At 48.8% G+C, this 24,523-nt stretch overlaps 1 protein-coding gene across 7 annotated transcripts in view; it reads left to right on the top strand.

Annotated features, from left to right (window-relative positions):
- Positions 1-24,523, top strand: part of LOC142049645 (zinc finger protein 462-like) — a 141,230-nt gene that overhangs the window by 89,551 nt on the left and 27,156 nt on the right. The gene's annotated exons all lie outside the window — the stretch shown is intronic.

Here is a 24,523-nt window from a genome sequence, read left to right as displayed (position 1 = left end):
ACCACTGTATGAGATGGTAATTTTGAGTCCCATTGAATTTCAATAGTGATTGTGCTCTTAAATCTCATAGACTACTAATAAATCTCTCCACCCTTAGCAGTATCTTATTTAACATTATTATTTGTACAATCCTACTTGCTTTTGGACATATTTTGTGGGTTTTGGTGTGGTCCTGCATCTTGATTTATCTTCATGAGCATATTTTTATCAAAAGAGGAAACCTTTTGTCTCCTTTTTTTTCTTGATGTTTCTCTGACATACTTTGTTGTGATTATTTCTTTATGTGAATCCATGCATACTAAATTAAATAGCGTTCCAGATATTTTCCTTTCAGTCTCTTTAGGACTTCTGACAGATCTGTAATGCCCTGGGTTTCTACTTGATATTACATTCCCATTTTCCCCCAGAGGTTTTAAATACTCATTGAGCTCATCTGCCCTCACTCCATGTTTGCTCTGAACTCAGGAGTTAAAACATCTCCTTGATGAGTTTCTTTTGTCATATAGATGCTAATCTATCTGACTCTCTAGTTTATGTCCTAGTACGGATTTACCAGGAAAGTGTGATGTTTTCAATTTTATCTGCCTCACTCCCCGTGGTCACTGAGATATTTCTATATTAGTACTTTGCAGATATAATACGCTTACTTTTCAGTGCACTCAAACCAGCAAGTCTATTGCTTTTCTTAAGCAAGATTTTTCCCTTCATCTCCAAGTCTGATTTTGCAAGCTTTTAAATACTTGTATTAGATTTGTCTAGTTATGGGGTTTTTTTAAATACTTTTTTCCCTCTAATTTTTCAACTGCTTCTCTGTTTCTAATACTTAAACATTTACATGCGTTGTTCTGATTTGTTCTTATTGCTTGTTTTAGGTGGGTTGTTTTTAGTGTTTAGCTGGTGTGTCCATGTCCATTGATGGCTCTTAAAGTATCTACAAATAGCTAGAGCATAATTTTACTTCCAAATAAGTTTTATGTAACTGGATGAGAACCTTACTTTTAAATATTTTTTTTCTTTCTGAAAGTATCATGGTTTCTCTTCTGTTAGGACTCTTGGCACGCATTTCACAGTTTCTATGTGGCATATAAAACGTGAATGTTCATTTTACTTCAGCAGGGGGGTTTCTTTATATATTTGTCCCCTGTGTATGAACCTATGGTATCCAGGCATGTATGAAACCAACATTTTCTGTGTTCCATTGTAGTGGAGATCATGAGTTCCTTTCATATATGTAGGCCCTTTTGAAAGAGGTGATGACTTTCAGCAGAGTTGACAGTTTGTGTGAGTCATTGTCCCTACACTCTGGATAAATTTTTCAGGATGGCAAAATTGCTTTTTAGGCACTTGTGGAAATATTGGCTCTCTCCACCCCTTACTGAGTCACTAAGACTTCCTTTGGTTTTCCGGTAAGCATACCAGCAAACTGCAGTAATTCATTGTTGTCATAATTTGAGACTGAATTGACAGTGTGGAGACTAAATGGGCTCAGATACTAAAGCACATTTAGTTGCAGATATAAGTAATGTTAACAAGTGATATGACTTCCCTGTTCCATGGGAGGGACAACATAGTCCAAGAGAGAAGCTGGGTGGGTCAGCATAATGGTTTCTAACATGACCTCCCTGTTCCACAGGGGAGACAGCATGATCCTGCATGAACCAGTAGGAAGTTGGATGGGTCAGTGTAGCAGATCTAGCTGTACAATATGCAGCCTGGGTGCAGGGCTCGGGGTCCCCACTGTTTGCTCTTAGGTGCTCCTAAGGCCTCTTGTGGAGTCTCTGTCAGGTCTCTCCCTGACCAGCACCATGTCAGTTATAGGATTGGGTAGACAATACCCGATTCCGATTGGCTGAAATTCCTGCAGTTCCTAACAATTGTCTGTTCCCTCACTGGGGCTCACTGTCTGCCCATCTGGAAGGGCAATGGTGCACATGTGGACAGTCACTTCTATTGCTTTCTGTTCAGAGAGCTACTTACCCTTTTGGGTATGAGAACACTATTGTATTCACATGCTGAAGTCTTTTAGGTCCATAGTGCAGGCAGGAATTTAACATCTTGCTAATCTTGTTACTCTTTCTGTACAAGTAAACTGTAGGTAGGTTTTATAGTTAAAATCTCGGTAATGAGATTTGCAGCCTCCCTGTTGTTATTCTGTGTTTTTCTGCTTCACTTATGGCTAATTTTGCCTCTTGACATGGATGTGGGGACCCTTTCCAAAGGGACTTTTTCTGAAGTAAAAACTTCAGACTGTGTCATGGTGTTAGCTTGCTCAGTACATTTTTGAAATGGCATGCTAAGTTCCTCATGTTCATTTTCTGTAAAATTCTTTATAAAAACAGATCTCAGTGGTAGTCCTTTTCTTTGGCAATCAGGACCACGTACTGCATTTGTTCCTCCTCATGACAGGTGCCCACGAAGCTGCTTTCTGACTCCCTGTTGTGGTTTAGCCCCAGCCGGCAACTCAGCCCCACCCAGCCGCTTGCTCACTCCCCCACCAGCGGGATGGGGGAGAGAATCAGAAGGGTAAAGCTCGTGGGTTGAGATAAGAACAGTTTAATAATTGAAATAAAACAATAATAATAACAACAACAATAATAATGCAATGGAAAGGAAAATAATGAGAGAGGCGAAACCTGGGGCGGGGGGAAGGGGGAATGAACAACCAAAACAAACCGCACGTGACGCAGCTGCTCACCGCCCGCTGACCCGACACCACTAGTCCCTGGGCCGCAATTGCCCCCCCGCGTGCCAACTGCCCCGGTTAATGTACTGGTCATGTCGTTATATGATATGGAATATCCCATTGGCCAGTTGGGGTCAGCTGACTTGGCTGTGGCCCCGCCCCTCCCAGCCTCCTGCCCACGTGGCAGAGCATGGGAAGCTGGAAAGGTCCCTGACTACTATAGGCGCTACTTAGCGACACTGAGCCAATACTTAAAGCATCAATGTGCCATCAGCACTTTACCAGCTACAGTGAAGAAAATTAACTCTATCCCAGTCAAAACGAGCACACTCCCCCTCCTGAACAGGGCAGGGGAGAAAATATGATTAAAAAGCTCATAGTTTGTGATAAGGACAGGGAGATCCCTCACCAGTTACCATCATGGACAAAACAGACTCAGTTTGGGGAAGATGGATTTAATTTATTGCCAATTACAAATAGAGTAGGATAGTGAGAAACAAAGACAAAACTAAAACCACCTTCCTCCCATCTCTCCCTTCTTCCCAGGCTCAATTTCACTCCTTCATTCCTGACTCCTCTACCTCCTCCCCCCCACTCCTGAGCGTTGCAGGGGGACAGGGAATGGGGATTGCCATCAGTTCATAATGCTTTGTCTCTGCTGCTCTTCCTCATCACAATGTTCCCCTGCTCTAACATGGGGTCCCTCCCAAAGGATACAGTCCTTCACAACATGCTCCAGCATAGATCCTTTCCGCGGGGTACAGTCCTACAGGAATGGACTGCTCCAGCATGGCCCCCCCACAGGCCACAGTTCCTGCCAAAAAGCCTGCTCCTGCGTGAGCTCTCCATGGACTGCATCTTCCTTTAGGGAATATCCACCTGCTGCAGTGTGGGGTCCTCTCCATGGGCTGCAGGTTGGATATCTGCTCCACCGTGGACTGCCATGTGTTGCAGGGGCACAGCCTGCCTCACCATGGTCTTTTTCACAGGCTGCAGGGGAATCTCTGCTCCAGCACCTGGAGCACCTCCTCCCCCTCCTTCCTCACTGACCTTGGTGTCTGCAGGGTTGTTTCTCTCCCATTTTTCTCACTCCTCTCTCTCACAGCTCCTGCACAGTATTTTCTTAAATATGTTATCACACAGGCACCATCAATGTCACTGACTGGCTCAGCTTTGGGCAGCTTTGGGTCTGTTTTGGAGCCGACTGTAACTGGCTCTGTTGGGCATGGCGGCAGCTCCTGGTGTCTTCTGACAGAAGCCACCACTGCAGCACCCCATGCTACCAAATATTGCCACAGAAACCCAATACACCTGGCTAAAAATAAATCCTAGACTCATAGATCATAGAATCATAGAATAATAGGGGTTGGAAAGGACCTTTAAGATCATTGAGTCCAGCTGTTAACCTAACACTGCCAAGTCCACCACGAAACCATGTCCCTAACTGTCACATCTACACAGCTCCAGGGATGGTGACTCCCCCACCTCCCTGGGCACCTGGTTCCAGTGCCTGACAACCCTTTTGGTGAAGAAATTTTTCCTAATATCCAACCTAAACCTCCCCTGATGCAGCTTGAGGCCATTTCCTCTAGTCCTATCGCTAGTGACTTAGGAGAAGAGACCAACCCCCCCCCTTCACTACAGCCCCTTTCAGGCAGTTGTAGAGAGCAATAAGGTCTCCCCTCAGCCCCCTCTTCTCCAGGCTAAGCACCCCCAGCTCCTTCAGCCGCTCCTCATAGGACTTGTTCTCCAGACCCTTCAACAGCTTTGTTGCCCTTCTCTGGACACGCTCCAGCACCTCAAGGTCCTTCTTGTCCCGAGGGGCCCAAAACTGCACACACTACTCGAGGTGCGGCCTCACCAGCACAAGGCGATCCCTTCCCTACTCCTTCTGGCCACACCAGTGCTGACACAATCCCGGGTGCTGGTGGCCTCCTTGGCCACCTGGGCACACTGCTGGCTCATGCCCAGCCGGCTGTCAGCCAGCACCCCCAGGTTCGGCACCCAACACTTACCCTTGTTGAATCTCATACAGTTGGCCTTGGCCCATCGATCCAGACTGTCCAGATCCCTCTGCAGAGCCTTCCTGCCCTCGAGCAGATCAACACTGCCATCCAACTTGGTGTCATCTGCAAACTTGCTGAGGGTGCCACTCGATCCCCGCATCCAGCTCATTGATAAAGATATTAAGCAGAACTGCCCCCAATACTGAGCCCTGGGGAACACCGCTTGTCACCAGCTACCAACTGGATTTGAGTCCATTCACCACCACTCTTTGGGCCTGGCCATCCAGCCAGTTTTTTACCCAAGGAACAGTATGCCTGTCCAAGCCATGAGCAGCCAGTTTCTCCAGGAGAATGCTGTGGGAGACAATGTCAAAGGCTTTGCTAAAGTCCAGGTAGACAACATCCACAGCCTTTCCCTCATCCACTAGGTGGGTCACCTGGTCACAGAAGGCGATCAGGTTGGTCAGGCAGGACCTGCCTTTCATAAACCCATGCTGACTGGGCCTGATCCCCTGGTTGTCCTGTACATGCCATGTGATGGTGCTCAAGATGATCACGAGGGGAAAGTCCTGCTTAACCAACTTGATTTCCTTCTATGACAAGGTCACCCACCTAGATGACCAAGGGAAACGCATCGATGTGATCTTCTTGGATTTCAGTAAAGTTTTCGATACCGTCTCTCACAGTATGCACCTGGACAAAATGTCCAGCATACAGCTGGACAAACACGTAATGCAGTGGGTGAGCAATTGGCTGATGGGTCAGGCTCAAAGGGTTATAGTAAATGGGGTTACGTTGGGCTGGTGGCCAGTCACTAGTGGGGTTCTGCAGGGATCCATCTTGGGGCGGTTCTCTTCAATCTCTTTGTTAATGACTTGGATGCAGGCATGGAAGAAATACTAATGAAGTTTGCTGATGACACAAAATTGGGAGAAGCTGTTGACACTCTCGAAGGCAGAGAGGCCCTGAAGAGGGTTCTGGACAGACTGGAGAGCTGAGCAACCACCAACCGTATGAAGTTTAACAAGGGCAAGTGCCAGATTTTACACCTGGGGCATGGCAGCCCTGGATGTACAGACAGCCCCTGGGGAACGAGAGGCTGGAGAGCAGCTCTGCAGAGCGGGACATGGGGGTTCTGGTCAATGGCAAGTTGAACACGAGACAACAGCATGCCCTGGCAGCCAAGAGGGCCAACCGTGTCCTGGGGTGCATCGAGCCCTGCATTGCAGCCAGGCAAGGGAGGGGACTGTCCCGCTCTGATCCGCGCTGGGACAGCCTCACCTCGAGGGCTGTGGGCAGTGTTGGGCGCCACAGGACATTAAGGCTATAAAGCTACTGAAGAGTGTCCAGAGAAGGGCCACGAAGTTGCTGAACAGCTTAGAGGTGAAACTACGAGGAGCGGCTAAAGTCACTTGGTTTGTTCAGCCTAGAGAAGAGGAGACTGACGGGAGACCCCATCACGATATACAGCTTCCTCAGAAGGGGAGGAGGAGGGGCAGGTGCTGACTTCTTCTCTCTGGTGACCAATGATGGGACCCAAGGGAATGGCAGGAAGATGTGCCGGGGAGAGTTACGCTGGGTATTAGGAGAAGGTTCTTCCCCCAGAGGGTGGTGGAGCACTGGAACAGGCTCCCCAGGGAGGCATCACGGCACCAAGCCTAGCGATATTCAAGAAGCACTTGGACAAGGCCCTCAGAGACATGGTGTGAATTTGGGGTTGTCCTGTGTAGGGACAGGAGCTGGACTTGGTGATCCTTGTGGGTCCCTTCCAACTCAGGACTTTCTATGCTTCTAATGAGTTTTTTTCATCCCACTCAGTCATATTCTCCCCCTTTTCCTTCAAGACTATCCTTAAGTCCTAGTGTGTAGGGTAGGAGTGTGGAGAATTCCCATTCCTTCCTGACGTTTTTTTTCAGGGTCAACACAACCACTGGACTTTAGATGTTACCAACAATGGTCTTCCTAGTACAGTATATATAGGTCACTCACTGATCAGCAGGGCGTCCCACCGAGCTGTCAGGTGATACCAGGAGGAGAGTAATAACTCTGTCTAACCAGCCCATGGTGTCGTGGTTTAGCCGGCAGCTCAGCCCCACACAGTCGCTCACTCACTCCCACACCGGTAGATGGGGGAGGGAATCAGAAGGGTAACGCTCGTGGGTTGGGATAAGAACAGTTTAATAATTAAAATTAAAAGAAACAACAACAGAAATGCAATGTAAAGGAGAACAACGAGAGGCGCGAAGCCCGGCGGGAGGGTAGAAGGGGAACGAACCACCGAAACAAACTGCACATGCCGCAGCCGCTCACCACCCGCCGACCCGATGCCGCGCTGCTCCCGAGCTGCAAACTGCCCCCCTTAATATACTGGTCATGCTGTCACATGGTATGGAATAACCATGCCATTGGCCAGTCAGGGTCAGCTGCCCCCACCATGGCCCTGCCCCTCCCAGCCCCCCCCGCCACGCGGCAGAGCGCGGGAAGCTGGAAAGGTAGCCGACCCCCACAGTGAGGAGAATTAACCCCTTCTCAGCCAAAACCAGCACATTCTCCACCCCTTATTCCATACCATTTACACCATGCCCAGGTCCCAGACGATCCAATACAACCTTACCAACAACCACCCCTCCCCTTCCCATCCTTTAACATAATACACAGACATCATTCCCTTAGTTCATGGACCTTCCCTGTAAAATGTCCATTAACATGTCCATTGAGTTCACCCAGTCCATGACTCTGGGCTCCATCTGCCATATCAGTCTTTCAGGGTGGGAGAGATGGTGTGTGTGGCGTTGGGTTGCTGCATACCGAGTCAGTCATCGTTCCATAACTGCTGCACTTTGCTTGTTTCACAGTTCATCTTCCATGAACTGGGAGATTTCTACTGTGATATCATTGATACAACATAGAGATGACACACAATATTATATAGCAGTTTGCATTGTGCCATTCAGTTCATTGGCTGTTTTCGCCCAAAATCAAATCCCCTTGAGGCACACATCAGACTCCTCCATCCTCCCGCATCACCCACCAAGTGCACCCAGGTCCTCGAGCAAAAGCAATCCCACGAGTGGGTTTGCCTCTGCCTGAGGCAGGAAGAACCCAGAGTGGTTTCCCCAGCATATTTTTTACATCCACTACAGGGACTCTATCCCCTTCCACAGTACGTAAGGGTTCTGACTGGGCAGGGCCAGCTCAATTGGCAGATCCCCTCGTGTTGACTAACCATGTGGCTTTTGCTAAATGTGTATCCCAGTGCTTGAATGTTCCACCCCCCCATTGCTCTCAGTGTAGTTTTTAACAGTCCATTGTACCGTTCAATTTTCCCAGAGGCTGGTGCGTGATAGGGGATGTGATACACCCACTCAACGCCATGCTCTTTGGCCCATCTGTCTATGAGGTTATTTCGGAAATGAGTCCCATTGTCTGACTCAATTCTCTCTGGGGTGCCATGTCGCCACAGGTCTTGTTTTTCAAGACCCAGGAGAGCATTCTGGGCAGTGGCGTGGGGGACAGGAGATGTTTCCAGCCATCCGGTCATTGCTTCTACCATTGTAAGCACATGGCGCTTGCCTTGGCGGGTTTGTGGGAGTGTGATATAGTCAATTTGCCAGGCCTCCCCATATTTATATTTCAGCCATCGTCACCCATACCACAGAGGCTTTACCCGCTTCGCTTGCTGGATTGCAGCGCATGTTTCACATTCGTGGATAACCTGTGCAATAATATCCATGGTCAAGTCCACCCCTCGATCACAAGCCCACCTGTATGTTGCATCTCTCCCTTGATGGCCTGAGGTGTCATGGGCCCATCGAGCTAGAAATAGTTCACCCTTATGTTGCCAGTCCAGATCCACCTCAGCCACTTCAATCTTGGCAGCCTGATCCACCTGCTGGTTGTTCCGATGTTCTTCAGTGGCCCGGATTTTGGGGACGTAAGCATCCACATGCCGTACCTTTACAACCAGGTTCTCTACCCGGGCAGCAATATCTTGCCACAATGTGTCGGCCCAGATGGGTTTGCCTCAGCGCTGCCAGTTGCTTTGCTTCCACTGCTGTAACCAGCCCCACAGGGCATTTGCCACCATCCAGGAGTCAGTATAGAGATAGAGCACTGGCCACTTTTCCCATTCAGCAATGTCTAAGGCCAGCTGGGTGGCCTTTACCTCTGCAAACTGACTCGATTCACCTTCTCCTTCAGCAGTTTCTGCTACTTGTCGTGTAGGATGCCATACAGCAGCCTTCCATCTCCAGTGCTTTCCCAGAAGGCGACAGGACCCATCAGTGAACAGGGCATATCGCTTTTCATCTTCTGGCAGTTTGTTATATGGTGGGGCTTCTTCAGCACATGTCACCTCCTCCTCTGGTGATAATCCAAAATCTTTGCCTTCTGGCCAGTCCAGAATCACTTCCAAGATTCCTGGGCGACTGGGGTTTCCTACTCGAGCCTGCTGGGTGATCAGTGCAACCCATTTACTCCACGTAGCATCAGTTGCATGGTGTGTAGAGGGGACGTTCCCTTTGAACATCCAGCCCAGCACTGGCAGTCGGGGTGCCAGGAGCCACTGTGCCTCAGTACCAACCACTTCTGAAGCAGCTCGGACCCCTTCATATGCTGCCAATATCTCTTTTTCAGTTGGAGTATAGCGGGCTTCAGACCCTCTGTATCCCCGACTCCAAAACCCTAGGGGTCGACCTCGGGTCTCCCCATGTGCTTTCTGCCAGAGGCTGCAGGTAGGGCCATTCTCCCTGGCTGCAGTGTAGAGCACATTTTTTTTCATCTTGTACTGCCCGGACTGGCCCAAGGGCTAATGCACGAACTATCTCCTGTTTAACCTGTTCAAAGGCTTGTCGTTGCTCAGGGCCCCATTTGAAATCATTCTTCTTCCAGGTCACTTGATAAGAGAGGGCTTACGATCAGACTGTAATTTGGAATATGCATTCTCCAAAAACCCACAACGCCCAAGAAAGCTTGTGTTTCCTTTTTGCTGGTTGGTGGAGACATGGCTGCTCTTTTGTTGATCACATCCATTGGAATCTGACGACGACCATCTTGCCATTTGATTCCTAAGAACTGGATTTCTCGTGCGGGTCCCTTCACCTTACTTTGTTTTGTGGCAAAACCAGCTTTCAGAAGGATTTCGACTATTTTCTCTCCTTTCTCAAAAACAACTTCTGCTGTGTTGCCCCACACGATGATGTCATCAATGTATTGAAGGTGTTCTGGAGCTTCTCCCTGTTCCAGTACAGGCTGAATCAGTCCATGGCAAATGGTAGGGCTGTGTTTCCACCCCTGGGGCAGTCGATTCCAGGTGTACTGGATGCCCCTCCATGTGAAAGCAAACTGTGGCCTGCACTCTGCTGCCAGAGGGATTGAGAAGAATGCATTAGCAATATCAATTGTGGCATACCACTTGGCTGCCTTTGACTCCAGTTCGTATTGAAGTTCTAGCATGTCTGGCACAGCAGCACTCAGTGACGGCGTCAGTTCGTGCAGGCCACGATAGTCTACTGTTAGTCTCTACTCTCCATTAGACTTCCGTACTGGCCATATGGGACTGTTAAAGGGTGAGGGGGTCTTACTGGTCACTCCTTGGCTCTCCAGTCAATGAATGAGCTCATGGATGGGGATAAGGGAGTCTCAGTTGGTGCGATATTGCTGCTGGTGCACTGTTGTGGTGGTGATCGGCACCTGTTGTTCTTTGACCCTCAGCAACCCCACAACAGAAGGGTCCTTCGAGAGACCGGGCAAGGTAGACAGCTGTTTAGTTTCCTCCGTCTCCAAGGCAGCTACACCAAAAGCCCACCTGTACCCTTTTGGGTCCTTGAAATACCCTCTCCTGAGGTAGTCTATGCCAAGGATGCACGGAGCCTCTGGGCCAGTCACAATGGGGTGCTTCTGCCACTCATTCCCAGTTAGGCTCACTTCGGGCTCCAATACAGTTAGCTCTTGGGATCCCCCTGTCACTCCAGCAATGCTGATGGGTTCTGCCCATATACAGTTTGATGGCATTAAGGTGCACTGTGCGCCGATGTCCACTAAAGCTTTATACTCCTGTGGGTCGGACATGCCAGGCCATCGGATCCACACAGTCCAGTAAACCCGGTTAACCCTTTCCTCCACCCAGCTGGAGGCAGGGCCCCTCTAGTCTTGATCATGGCAGTCACAACTCACTTCCTGTAAATGTGAATCAGGAGTCCCTCTATTATGCTTAGAAATAAAATCAGCGCTTTTACTCCTCTGTCTGGGGACTTGCTCACTGGAAACTGGAGCATCAGCTTTCCTGGAAGAGCCTCCCTGAGTGACTGTTCTTCCTTGCAGTTCACGCACTCGTGCCTGTAGGGTCGAAGTAGGCTTGCCATCCCACCTCATCATGTCCTTTCTGTGGTCACGCAGGTAGAACCATAGGGTGGCCCGTCGTGTGTATCCCCTCCTCTGAGCCAAAGCATGCTTATTCCTAACAGCTGAGACACTACTCTGTTGAGGTGGGGAGTAGGACAGATCTTCTGTGAGTTGCTGGACCTCTTGGGATAGTTTCTCCACAGCAGAGACGAGCGAGGAAGAGATATTTGCTTCGTAATCCCGGAGTCTATCAATCACCTCCGCCACCGTTGGTGTCTCGTCATCTTTCCAGGACATGACTGCCAATGAGTTTGCATGCTTCGATGGTGCGCTCCATACAAACTTCCGCCACATGGGTCGTGTGCACTTGGCTTCATCTGGATCTTTGGAGGACCGTTGATCGTCCAGGTCACCGTAAATCACCTCAAGCACAGCTAATTCCCTTAGATACTGGATGCCTTTCTCCATAGTTGTCCATTTTCCTAGACAATATTTAACATCTTCTTTAAAGGGATACCTTTCCTTCACTCCGGACAGGAGTCGCCTCCAGAGGCTGAGAGCTTGTGTTTTTTTCCCAATTGCTTTGTCAACGCCCCCTTCCCCAGAAAGGGATCCCAGTTGTTTGGCTTCTTTTCCCTCTAGTTCCAGGCTACTCGCCCCATTATCCCAGCATCGGAGCAGCCAGGTGGCAATGTGCTCACCTGAAAAATGGCTGAAATCTTTTCGCATATCTTGCAACTCGCTCAAGAACAGGGATTAGGTGGTCTCTATTTCATTTATGACTTCTTCCTCCTCTTCTCCTCGTGACGGCCCTGCTTCTTCATCATCCCGTTCTAAGCAAGTTGACGTCCGCTTCCAATATTTCGTCTTGTGTATGGGGGCAACTGATACTGGTACGGGTTGATTCTCTGAGCCAGCTCCAGTACTTGTCGTGGGGGTTTGAGTAGCTGCAGTGCCTGTCGTCAGGGCTGGAGTGACTACAGTGCCAGTCACTTTGCCTTTCAATCCAGAGACATTCTCTTCCCCCTAGGGGCACTGAATACTGTTGAGCAGGGCTCGGTATGCATGGGCCAGACCCCAGCACGTTGCAGTTATCTGTGTCTCTCTGGAGTTCCCAGTGTAACAACATACTTTCTCCAAGTATTCTACTAGTTTTTTAGGATTCTGCACTTGTTCGGGGGTGAAACTCCAAAACACTGGGGGTGCCCGCTGCCCTAGGTATTTGCCCATGCTATCCCACATGCCCTGCCACTCGTAACTATCAAGCCTCGGGGCAGATTTCTGGGTGATATTCTTAAGTTGCTAGTCAAAACCAAAACAACATGCCCAAAAACTAACAATAAGTGCCCCTTAACCACCCAAGGATGTTCAAGATACAAAGAGGTTGTTGTAACAAAGGCACAGGCATCATAGAAAAAAGGTGCAAAGATACCATTCTGTATTTCCTCCATATAAAATCTCTCTGAGGAGGAGGTATAATTGCTAATTGCCTCAACAAGGTGGTATCCAAAGTACAGTAACAGTTCCAACACAAACCCCAAATACCAGATAAAGCTGAAAACAAGTGTTTGCATAACAAATCTCATAGGCAAAACATTACTAATCACAGCAGAACACAGCAGACTCAACAAACCAACACCAATCTTTAACACCAACTGCAAAAAGGACAACATGGTGCTGTGACCAGTAGCTGTTATTATCTCCAACCCTTGAGCCCCACCTTGGGCGCCAAAAAGACTGTCGTGGTTTAGCCGGCAGCTCAGCCCCACACAGCCACTCGCTCACTGCCCCACCGGTAGATGGGGGAGACAATCAGAAGGGTAACGCTCGTGGGTTGGGATAAGAACAGTTTAATAAATAAAAATAAAGGAAACAACGACAGAAATGCAATGTGAAGGAGAACGAGAGGCGCAAAGCCCCGGGGGAGGGGGGAAGGGAGGGGAGAGGGGGGACGAACCGCCGAAACAAACCGCACGCGACACAGCCGCTCACCACCCGCCAACCCGACTCCGTGCTGCCCCCCAGCCGCAACCTGCCCCCCCTTAATATACTGGTCATGGTGTCACATGGTATGGAATGAACATGCCATTGGCCAGTCGGGGTCAGCCGCCCCCACCATGGCCCTGCCCCTCCCAGCCCCCGCCCCCCGCCACACGGCAGAGCGCAGGAAGCTGGAAAGGTAGCCGACCCCCACAGTGAGGAGAATTAACCCCTTTCTCAGACAAAACCAGCCCACGTGGCATCAGTGGCCACAGCCTCATTGGGGTGTCCCCCCCGCCTGTGAACACATTCCATCAACCCAAGTAGCTGCAGTCACTTACCGTCTTCTTCCCAGTCCTTCCACAGGGCTATCTTATGTTTGGGATCAGTCAGATCAGACCATTTCTTAACATAGCCCTCAGTCAGCTGATCCCGAAATTCACCCCTATTACATAGGGCAGTGTTTACAAGTGGCATAGGACCCAAACCCCCAAGGCCTTTGTTCTGTCGAACTATCAGATGTATCCCACCTCTTCTGGTTTTCCAGCACCTCCATAGCCGCTGCAAGGCTGTAAGTTTCCCACACAGATGTAATCTTGCTCTGAGCAAAGGACCTGCTGAGTCCTGCTGGACCTCTAAGACCATCAAGTCCAACATCAACCCAACACCACCATGTCTCCTAAACCATGGCCCCAAGTGCCACGTCTACACATTATTTAAATACCTCCAGGGATGGTGACTCCCCCCATCTCTCTGGGCAGCCTGTGCCAATACCTGACCACTCTGTCAGCAAATAAATTTTTCCTAATATCCAATCTAAACCTCCCCTGATGCAACTTGAGGCCATTTCCTCTCGTCCTATCGCAAGTTACTTGGGAGAAGTAACCAACACCCACCTCACTACAACCTCCTTTCAGGTAGTTGTAGAGAGCGATAAGGTCTCCCCTCAGCCTCCTCTTCTCCAGACTAAACAACCCCAATTTCCTCAGCTGCTCCTCATAAGACTTGTTCTCTAGACCCTTCACCAGCTTTGTTGCCCTCCTCTGGACACGTTCCAGCAACTCAGTGACCTTCTTATAGTGAGGGGCCTAAAACTGCACACACTATTCGAGGTGGGACCTCACCAGTGCCCAGTACAGGGGCACGATCACTTCCCTGCTCCTGCTGGCCACACTATTCCTGATACAAGCCTGGGTGCTGTTGGCCATCTTGGCCACCTGGGCACACTGCTGGCTCATGTTCAGCTGTCAGCCAGCACCCCCAGGGCCTTCTCCACCAGGCAGCTTTCCAGCCACTCTGCCCCAATCCTGGAGCATTGCATGGGGTTGTTGTGACCCAAGGGCAGGTCCTGGCACTTGGTCTTGTTAAACCTCATACAATTGACTTTGGACCATTGATCCAGCCTGTCCAGATCCCTCTGCAGAGCCTTCCTACCCTCAAGCATAATCAACACTGCCATCCAACTTGGTGTCACCTGCAAACTTACTGAGGGTGCCACTCGATCCCCACATCCAGATCATTGATAAAGATATTAAACAAGACTGGCCCCAGTACTGAGCCCTGGGGAACACCGCTTGTCACCAGCTACCAACTGGATTTGAGTCCATTCACCACCACTCTTTGGGCCTGGCCATCCAGCCAGTTTTTTACCCAAGGAACAGTATGCCCATCCAAGCCATGAGCAGCCAGTTTCTCCAGGAGAATGCTGTGGGAGACAATGTCAAAGGCTTTGCTAAAGTCCAGGTAGACAACATCCACAGCCTTTCCCTCGTCCACTAGGCGGGTCACCTGGTCGTAGGAGGCGATCAGGTTGGTCAGGCAGGACCTGCCTTTCATGAAGACATGCTGGCTGGGCTTGATCCCCTGGTTGTCCTGTACATGCCTAGTGAGCGAGCGCATGTAATATGAACTGCTCCATAACCTTCCCCAGTACCAAGGTCAGGCTGACAGGCCTGTAGTTCCCCAGATCCTCCTTCCGGCCCTTTTTGTAAATGGGCATCACATCGGCAAGCCCCCAGTCATCTGGGACCTCCCCTGTTAACCAGGACTGGTGATAAATGATGGAGAGTGGCTTGGCAAGCTCCTCTGCCAGCTCCCTCAGTACCCTTGGATGGATCCCATCCGGCCCCATGGACTTGTGAGTGTCCAGGTGGCATAGCAGGTCGTAAACTGGTTCCTCCTGGATTATGGGGAAACAATGCCTCTTCATAGGTCTACTTAATTAAAGTAACTAGGTGCTGCCTGATAGGCTTCTGTTATTAATTCACCATTATTGTCACAAATATCATCATCCCAGGTTTCAGGATCCCAGTCCAGTCAATCACAGTCACACCAGATATTTTATGTTCACTGATTGTTCCTGTAGTGTCTCAGTGCATAGTCTTTAATCTGGCTGATTAGTGCTACTAGCTACTAAAGTCTGATTAAGGCTCTCTCTTTTGCACTGAGTATTTATTACTGCTTCCTTTAGCAAATCATTACTCTGGGAGAGTATGTCAGCTTGATTTGCAACCTCTGTTGCAAATCTTTTTGGAGCTCCACTTGAAGCCTACCTACAACATGTGCTGGCATACCTTCACAGAAAGCAGCGCATCTAGTTTTTTATATGTATCCTCTTCTGTCTGCAAGGCCCAGGCTAATTTTCTTGGAGTCTGTACTGGGAGGTGGTCCAGCTTCCAGGCAACTAGAATATGGGCTTGAAGCAAGCACCATCTCACCTCCTCCCAATCATCTTCCCATCCCAGTACCATTTTCTTGGGTCCCTTTGGACCCTTCTTTTCCCAAGTATTCAGTGTTTGCACTCACCCCCAAACACATAACAGGCCCACCACTCACAGCACAACAGCACAAATTCCCAATAGCAGAATCAAGGCTCCTTCTGGAGACTCAAAATCATTCTAGTTATTTCAGATCCAGCCCATGACAGTTCCTGGTGTTGTCCACATTCTCTGCTGATTACTGTCATGGGCAAAACAGTTTAAAGTTGGGGAATTTTGCTTGTGTTAATTTATTGCCAACCAGCACAAACCTCCCATCACTGATTTGGACACTGAGAAAAAAAAGACAACAATTAGACAAATATAAACACCTATCCTCTCCCCTCCTCAGTCTCATCTTCCCTTATTTTCATGTTACACTCAGTCTGTCAAAATTCCTCTAATAAGGAAATGGGTGGTGTAGAAAGTTGAGGTCATATGTGTAACTGTTTCTGCCCTGTGTGCCTGCTCCAGTATGGGTTTCCCACAGGCTGCATTCTCTTCAGAGGTCTATGTACCACCCCCATACACAAAGTGCCTCTCCAGCCACCACTGACTGCCTGTGTATTTCTGTATTTTAAATATGTTTGAGCAGGAGCACCGTGTAATTCTTTTATTGGATAAAATTTTTGTGTAAAGTGTTTGGTTTTTTTCTTTCCCACAGTTGCTTTCATTTGTGTCATGGCATGCTGGAATCAGCTGTTTGTGACACAGGGCCTTAAGATTTGAACAGGTAGAACTCATTGTGAGCTGCCTGTGGTAAGATAACCTGCCATAGAAGTAATTAGAACAGAGGATAAATATATTGTGATCCAGTCTCTGCTCATGCAACTCAGATAGAACAAACAAAAAAAAACTTGAATCATTTTACCAGAAGCTTTCATGTCTCTGCTGTATACCTGATGATGAAGCTGGGGAGCCTGTGTCACCGAAATTGGGAATAAACCTCATAACACCAATGTAGTGTTAAAAGGCAGGCATTCTTTATTCATGGTGCCGGATGCACAGGGTATCGCTCCTCCTAACGTGCATACCTCACACACCTTTCCCATGTGATTTGTATAGACCAAAAATATACATATTAATCTTATCCATACATATTCAATATTATTCTCTTTGGTGATTGGCACAAACTTGCTCGCTTCACATGTAAATTATTGCACAGACTCAGTTGTCCATTCCCATTGTTCTCTTTTGAGTAGGTGGTATTACTTGGGTCGGTGGTCGCGATCTCCCCCTGCCAGAACTACCTTTTACCTACTTGGCTCTTAATCTTGGCAGTCCTGGCCATTTTTCTCAGTCCACTACACAAAAGCACATTCTGTCATCCTCTTCTGACAGAAGCACATTGTCTATTGTTTTGTTCACATTAATGATTACCTAGAGACTAAAATACAGATCAACGAACACACTGATTTGTATACACCATGTCCCCAGACTTAATGTCCAGTTGGATAGGGCTGTACAAGGAGTACAGCAACATCCATGGTTGGTTAATTCCATCGCTCTGGTTATACCTGGAGACATTTTCCTCCCTATGTTTTGTTTTTGTTTGGTACTTTTTGTTGTTGCTGTTGGATTGGTTTTCATTTCTAAAGCATGTATATATATCTATGGCAGTGAAGAAAAGAAAGCAACCATTTTACTCTCTTGAAGACAGGTGAAGTCCACAGACTGAGTGCTATACAAGCCTGTTTGCCTTTTGTTTCTCTTTACTAATTGGTTAAAATGGATGGTATTAATTTCCAACAAGTATGTTGTCATGGTTCAGCCTCAGCTGGCAACTGAACACCACGCAGCCGCTCACTCACCCCCCCACCCCTGTGGGATGGGGAAGAGAATCGGACGAGCAAAAGAACTTGTGGGTTGAGATAAGCACAGTTTAATGATTACAATAAAATGATAATGATAAATGATTATGATAATAATGACAATAATGTTAATATAATAAAAGGGAAAAGGAAGGGAAAGGGAAAACAGGAAAAAAAACACGGAAACACAAACGATACAACCGCTCACCACCCGCTGACCGACGCTGCCCGTCCCCGAGCCCCGATTGCTCCCTCCTCCCCCGGCCAGCCCCTCCCAGGTAACATACTGGGCATGATGTTACATGATATGGAATATCCCTTTGGTCAGTTTGAATCTGCTCTCTTAGCTGTGCCCCCTCCCCTCCTGGCTTCTTGTGCACCCAGCAGAGCATGGGAAGCTAGAAATGTCCTTGACTAGTACAAGCGCTACCCAGCAACAGCCCAAACATCTGTATGTTATCTCAACATTTTTTTTTCCATGCTAATTTCAAAGCACAGCACTATACCAGCTAGAGTGAAGAAAATTAACTCTATCCCAGCTAAAACCATGACGGTATCCACCCCTTATTCCATATCATTGACATCATGCTCAGGTCCCATACTATTGTACAAATTCAATAATCTCTATCCATCTTCTCATCCTTTAAAAGTATATATATATATACACAGATTTTTCATTTATCATTCCCCTAGTCTATGGACCACCCCTGTAAAATGCCTGTGAAATGTCCATTGAGTTCATTTAGTCCATGACTTTGGATTTCATCTCTTGTAAGGGTCCTTCAGAGAGGCGGTGTGTGTGGGGTCAGATTGTTGCATGTCAGTCCTTGTTCCATCACCGCTGCACTGGTAGTTCTTGTTCTCTCACTGCTGCACTTTGCTCGGTTCCATTGAAAGTTCATTTGCTATTATTATTAATTGGGAGATTCCCACCATGATAACATGCCATTGATATGGCATATAGCAACCATAGAAGTGATGACATACAACATCATATAGCAATTAACAGCATATTATTCAGTTCATTGGCTGTTTTCACCCAAAATTAAATCCCCCTGAGGTACACACCGGACTCCTCCATCCTCCCGCATCACCCACCAAGTGCACCCAGGTCCTCGAGCAAACGCAATCCCACGAGTGGGTTTGCCTCTGCCTGAAGCACGAAAAACCCAGACTGTCTTGCCCAACATATTTTTTATGTGCACTACAGGGACTCTATCCCCTTCCACAGTACGTAAGGGTTCTGATTGGGCAGGGCCAGCTCGATTAGCAGATCCCCTCGTGTTGACTAACCAGGTGGCTTTTGCTAAATGTGTATCCCAGTGCTTGAATGTTCCACCCGCCATTGCTCTCAGTGTCATCTTTAATAGTCCATTGTACCGTTCAATTTTCCCAGAGGCTGGTGTGTGATAGGGGATGTGATACACCCACTCAATGCCGCGCTCTTTGGCCCAGCTGTCTATGAGGCTATTTCGGAAATGAGTCCCATAGTCTGACTCAATTCTCTCTGGGGTGCCATGTCGCCACAGGACTTGTTTCTCAAGAGCCAGGAGAGTGTTCCGGGCAGTGGCATGGGGGACAGGATATGTTTCCAGCCAGCCAGTCGTTGTCTCTACCATTGTAAGCACATGGCGCTTGCCTTGGCGGGTCTGTGGGAGTGTGATATAGTCAATTGGCCAGGCCTCCCCATATTTATATTTCAGCCATCGTCCCCCATACCACAGAGGCTTTACCCGCTTTGCTTGCTGGATTGCAGCGCACTTTTCACATTTGTGGATAGCCTGTGCAATAACACCCATGGTCAAGTCCGCCCCTCGATCACGAGCCCACCTGTGTGTTGCATCTCTCCCTTGATGGCCTGAGGTGTCATGGGCCCATCGAGCTAGAAATAGTTCACCCTTATGTTGCCAGTCCAGATCCACCTCAGCCACTTCAATCTTGGCAGCCTGATCTACCTGCTGTTTGTTTCGATGTTCTTCAGTGGCCCGACTCTTGGGAACGTGAGCATCCACATGACGTACCTTTACAACCAGTTTCTCTACCCGGGCAGCAATATCTTGCCGCAATGTGGCGGCCCAGATGGGTTTGCCTCTGCGCTGCCAGTTGCTTTGCTTCCACTGCTGTAACCAGCCCCACAGGGCATTTGCCACCATCCAGGAGTCAGTATAGAGACAGAGCACTGGCCACTTTTCCCGTTCAGCAATGTCTAAGGCCAGCTGGATGGCCTTTACCTCTGCAAACTGGCTCGATTCACCTTCTCCTTCAGCAGTTTCTGCTACTTGTCATGTAGGACTCCATACAGCAGCCTTCCATCTCCGGTGCTTTCCCAGAAGGCGACAGGACCCATCAGCGAACAGGGCATATCGCTTTTCATCTTTTGGCAGTTTGTTATACAGTGGGGCTTCTTCAGCACGTGTCACCTCCTGCTCTGGTGATAATCCAAAGTCTTTGCCTTCTGGCCAGTCCAGAATCACTTCCAAGATTCCTGGGCGACTGGGGTTTCCTACTCGAGCCCGCTGGGTGATCAGTGCAACCCATTCACTCCACGTAGCATCAGTTGCATGGTGTATAGCGGGGATGTTTCCTTTGAACATCCAGCCCAGCACTGGCAGTCGGGTTGCCAGGAGCCACTGTGCCTCAGTACCAACCACTTCTGAAGCAGCTCGGACCCCTTCATATGCTGCCAATATCTCTTTTTCAGTTGGAGTATAGCGGGCTTCAGACCCTCTGTATCCCCGACTCCAAAACCCTAGGGGTCGACCTCGGGTCTCCCCATGTGCTTTCTGCCAGAGGCTGCAGGTAGGGCCATTCTCCCCGGCTGCAGTGTAGAGCACATTTTTTATATCTTGTCCTGCCCGGACTGGCCCAAGAGCTACTGCATGAACTATTTCTCGTTTAATCTGTTCAAAGGCTTGTCGTTGCTCAGGGCCCCATTTGAAGTCATTCTTTTTCCGGGTCACTTGATAGAGAGGGCTTACGATCAGACTGTAATTTGGAATATGCATTCTCCAAAAACCCACAACGCCCAAGAAAGCTTGTGTTTCCTTTTTGCTGGTTGGTGGAGACATGGCTGCTCTTTTGTTGATCACATCCATTGGAATCTGACGACGACCATCTTGCCATTTGATTCCTAAGAACTGGATTTCTCGTGCGGGTCCCTTCACCTTACTTTGTTTTATGGCAAAACCAGCTTTCAGAAGGATTTCGACTATTTCCTTTCCTTTCTTAAAAACTTCTTCTGCTGTGTTGCCCCACACGATGATGTCATCAATGTATTGAAGGTGTTCTGGAGCTTCTCCCTGTTCCAGTACAGGCTGAATCAGTCCATGGCAAATGGTAGGGCTGTGTTTCCACCCCTGGGGCAGTCGATTCCAGGTGTACTGGATGCCCCTCCATGTGAAAGCAAACTGTGGCCTGCACTCTGCTGCCAGAGGGATTGAGAAGAATGCATTAGCAATATCAATTGTGGCATACCACTTGGCTGCCTTGGACTCCACTTCGTACTGAAGTTCTAGCATGTCTGGCACAGCAACACTCAATGGTGGAGTGACTTCATTCAGGCCACGGTAGTCTACTGTTAGTCTCCACTCTCCATTAGACTTCCAGACTGGCCATATGGGACTGTTAAAGGGTGAGGGGGTTTTACTGATGACTGCTTGGCTCTCCAGTCGACGAATGAGCCTATGGATGGGGATCAGAGAGTCTCGGTTGGTGCGATATTGTCGCCGGTGCACTGTTGTGGTGGTGATCGGCACCTGTTGTTCTTTGACCCTCAGCAACCCCACAACAGAAGTGTCCTTCGAGAGACCGGGCAAGGTAGACAGCTGTTTAATTTCCGCCATCTCCAAGGCAGCTACACCAAAAGCCCACCTGTACCCTTTTGGGTCCTTGAAATACCCTCTCCTGAGGTAGTCTATGCCAAGGATGCACGGAGCCTCTGGGCCAGTCACAATGGAGTGCTTTTGCCACTCATTCCCGGTGAGGCTCACTTCGGCCTCCAATACAGTTAGCTCTTGGGATCCCCCTGTCACTCCAGCAATGCTGATGGGTTCTGTCCCTATATAGTTTGATGGCATTAAGGTGCACTGTGCACCGGTGTCCACTAAAGCTCTATATTCCTGTGGGTCGGACGTGCCGGGCCATCGGATCCACACAGTCCAGTAAGCCCGGTTATCCCTTTCCTCTACCTGGCTGGAGGCAGGGCCCCCCTAGTCCTGATCATAGTATTCATCACTCCCGGTAAATATGAATCACGGGTGTCTCTGTTAAGATCAGTCAGGACATCAGCACTTCTGCTCCTCTGTCTGGAGAATTGCGTACGGGAAACTGGAGCAGCAGCTCTCCTGGAGAAACTCCCCTGAGTAATTGTTCTCCCTTGCAGCTCACTTACCTGTGCCTCTAAGGCTGAGGTAGGTTTTCCATCCCACTTCTTCATGTCCTCTCCGTGATCACGCAGGTAAAACCATAGGGTGCCCCGTCGTGTGTATCCCTTCTCTTGAGCCAAGGGACGTTTACTCCTAATGGCTGAGATACTGGTCCGTACTGGTGGGGAGTAGGACAGATCTTCTTTGAGTTGCTGGTCCTCTCGGGACAGTTTCTCAACAGCAGAGACGAGCGAGGAAGAGAGATTCGCTTCATATTCCCGGAGTTTATCAATCAACTCAGCCACCGTTGGTGTCTCGTCATCTTTCCAGGACATGACTGCCAATGAGTTTGCATGCGAAGATGGTGCACTCCGTACAAACTTCCGCCACATGGGTCGTGTGCCCTCGGCTTCATCTGGATCTTTGGAGGACCATTGATCATCCAGGTCACCATAAACCACCTCAAGCACGGCTAATTCCCTTAGGTGCTGAATGCCTTTCTCCATGGTCATCCATTTTCCTAGGCGAAATACATCATCTTCTTTGAAGGGATACCTCTCTCTCACCGCGGACAGGAGCCGCCTCCAGAGGCTGAGGGCTTGTGTTCCTTTTCCAATTGCTTTATCAATGCCCCCTTCCCTAGAGAGGGATCCCAGTTGTTTGGCTTCCTTCCCCTCTAATTCCAAACTACTGGCCCCATTATCCCAGCATCGGAGCAGCCAGGTGATAACGTGCTCACCTGAATGATGCCCGAAATCTTTCCGTATATCCCACAACTCACTCAAGGATAGAGATCGGGTAGTTTCCGTTTCTTGTACACATTCTTCCTCTTCCTCCTCCTCTTCTCGTGATGGCCCTGGTTCCTCGTAATCTCTTTCTAAATGAGCTGACCTTCTCTTCCATGATTTCTTCTTGCGTATAGGGGCGACTGATACTGGCAGAGGTTGGTCCTCTGGTTTAGCTGCAACGCTTGGCACTGGGGTTGGAGTAGCTGCAGTGTCTGTCGTGGGGGGTTGGGTGGCCACAGTGCTTGTCACAGGGGTTGGAGTAGCTGCAGTATCTGTCGTGGGGGGGTTGGGTGGCCGCAGTGCTTGTCACGGGGGTTGGAGTAGTTGCAGTGTCTGTCGTGGGGGGTTGGGTGGCCGCAGTGCTTGTCACGGGGGTTGGAGTAGTTGCAGTGTCTGTCGTGGGGGGTTGGGTGGCCGCAGTGCTTGTCGCTGGGGTTGGAGTAGCTCCCTTCTCTTTCCCTTGGGGGTACTGAATGGTGTTAAATAGGGCTCGATAGGCATAAACCAGGCCCCAGCACATTGCAGTGATTTGTATCTCTCTGGGATTGCCTGGGTGACAACATACTTCCTCCAAATATTTTAATAATTTATCAGGATTCTGCACTTGTTCAGGAGTGAAGTCCCAAGACACTGGGGGTGCCCACCATCTTAGGCATTTGCCCATACTATCCCACATACCCTGTCACGCATAGCTATCGAGCCTTGGGACAGATCTCTGGATTATATTCTTAACTTGCTTACTAACCTTAGACAGAACTGACACTGTCTGCCAAAGCAATATCAACAGATGTATCTTAACTACCCAAGGATGTTCAAGATACTGAAAAGTTGTAATGAAGGAGGAGACATTACATAAGATGGCAGCTACGGTGTCATTCTGTATTTCCTCCATAAAAAACCTCTCAGAGGAGGAGGTATAATTGCTAATTGCCTCCATGAGGTGGTAGCTGTAGTACAGTAACGGCTTCCATGCAAGACCTAAATAACTGATAACGGTCAAGGCCAGTGTTTTAATAACAAGTCTCCTAGGCAAAACATCTCTAATCACTGCAGAGCACAGCAAACTGACAAAACCAACAGCAAGTTTTAACATGTACTTTACAATCAGCATGGTAAAGACTGGACAAACTAATACTGAGAGCAGATGAATCAATGCTGTGACCAGCAACTGTTATTATCTCAAACCCTTCAGGCCCCACGTTGGGCACCAAAAATAGACTGTCGTGGTTCAGCCTCAGCTGGCAACTGATCACCACGCAGCCGCTCACTCACCCCCCCACCCCTGTGGGATGGGGAAGAGAATCGGACGAGCAAAAGAACTTGTGGGTTGAGATAAGCACAGTTTAATGATTACAATAAAATGATAATGATAAATGATTATGATAATAATGACAATAATGTTAATATAATAAAAGGGAAAAGGAAGGGAAAGGGAAAACAGGAAAAAAAACACGGAAACACAAACGATACAACCGCTCACCACCCGCTGACCGACGCTGCCCGTCCCCGAGCCCCGATTGCTCCCTCCTCCCCCGGCCAGCCCCTCCCAGGTAACATACTGGGCATGATGTTACATGATATGGAATATCCCTTTGGTCAGTTTGAATCCGCTCTCTTAGCTGTGCCCCCTCCCCTCCTGGCTTCTTGTGCACCCAGCAGAGCATGGGAAGCTAGACGTGTCCTTGACTAGTATAAGCGCTACCCAGCAACAGCCCAAACATCTGTGTGTTATCTCAACATTTTTTTTTCCATGCTAATTTCAAAGCACAGCACTATACCAGCTAGAGTGAAGA

This window comes from Phalacrocorax aristotelis, chromosome W (assembly GCF_949628215.1).
Source record: "Phalacrocorax aristotelis chromosome W, bGulAri2.1, whole genome shotgun sequence".
Lineage (NCBI taxonomy): Eukaryota > Metazoa > Chordata > Aves > Suliformes > Phalacrocoracidae > Phalacrocorax > Phalacrocorax aristotelis.
This window is presented reverse-complemented; position numbering and strand designations above follow the sequence as displayed.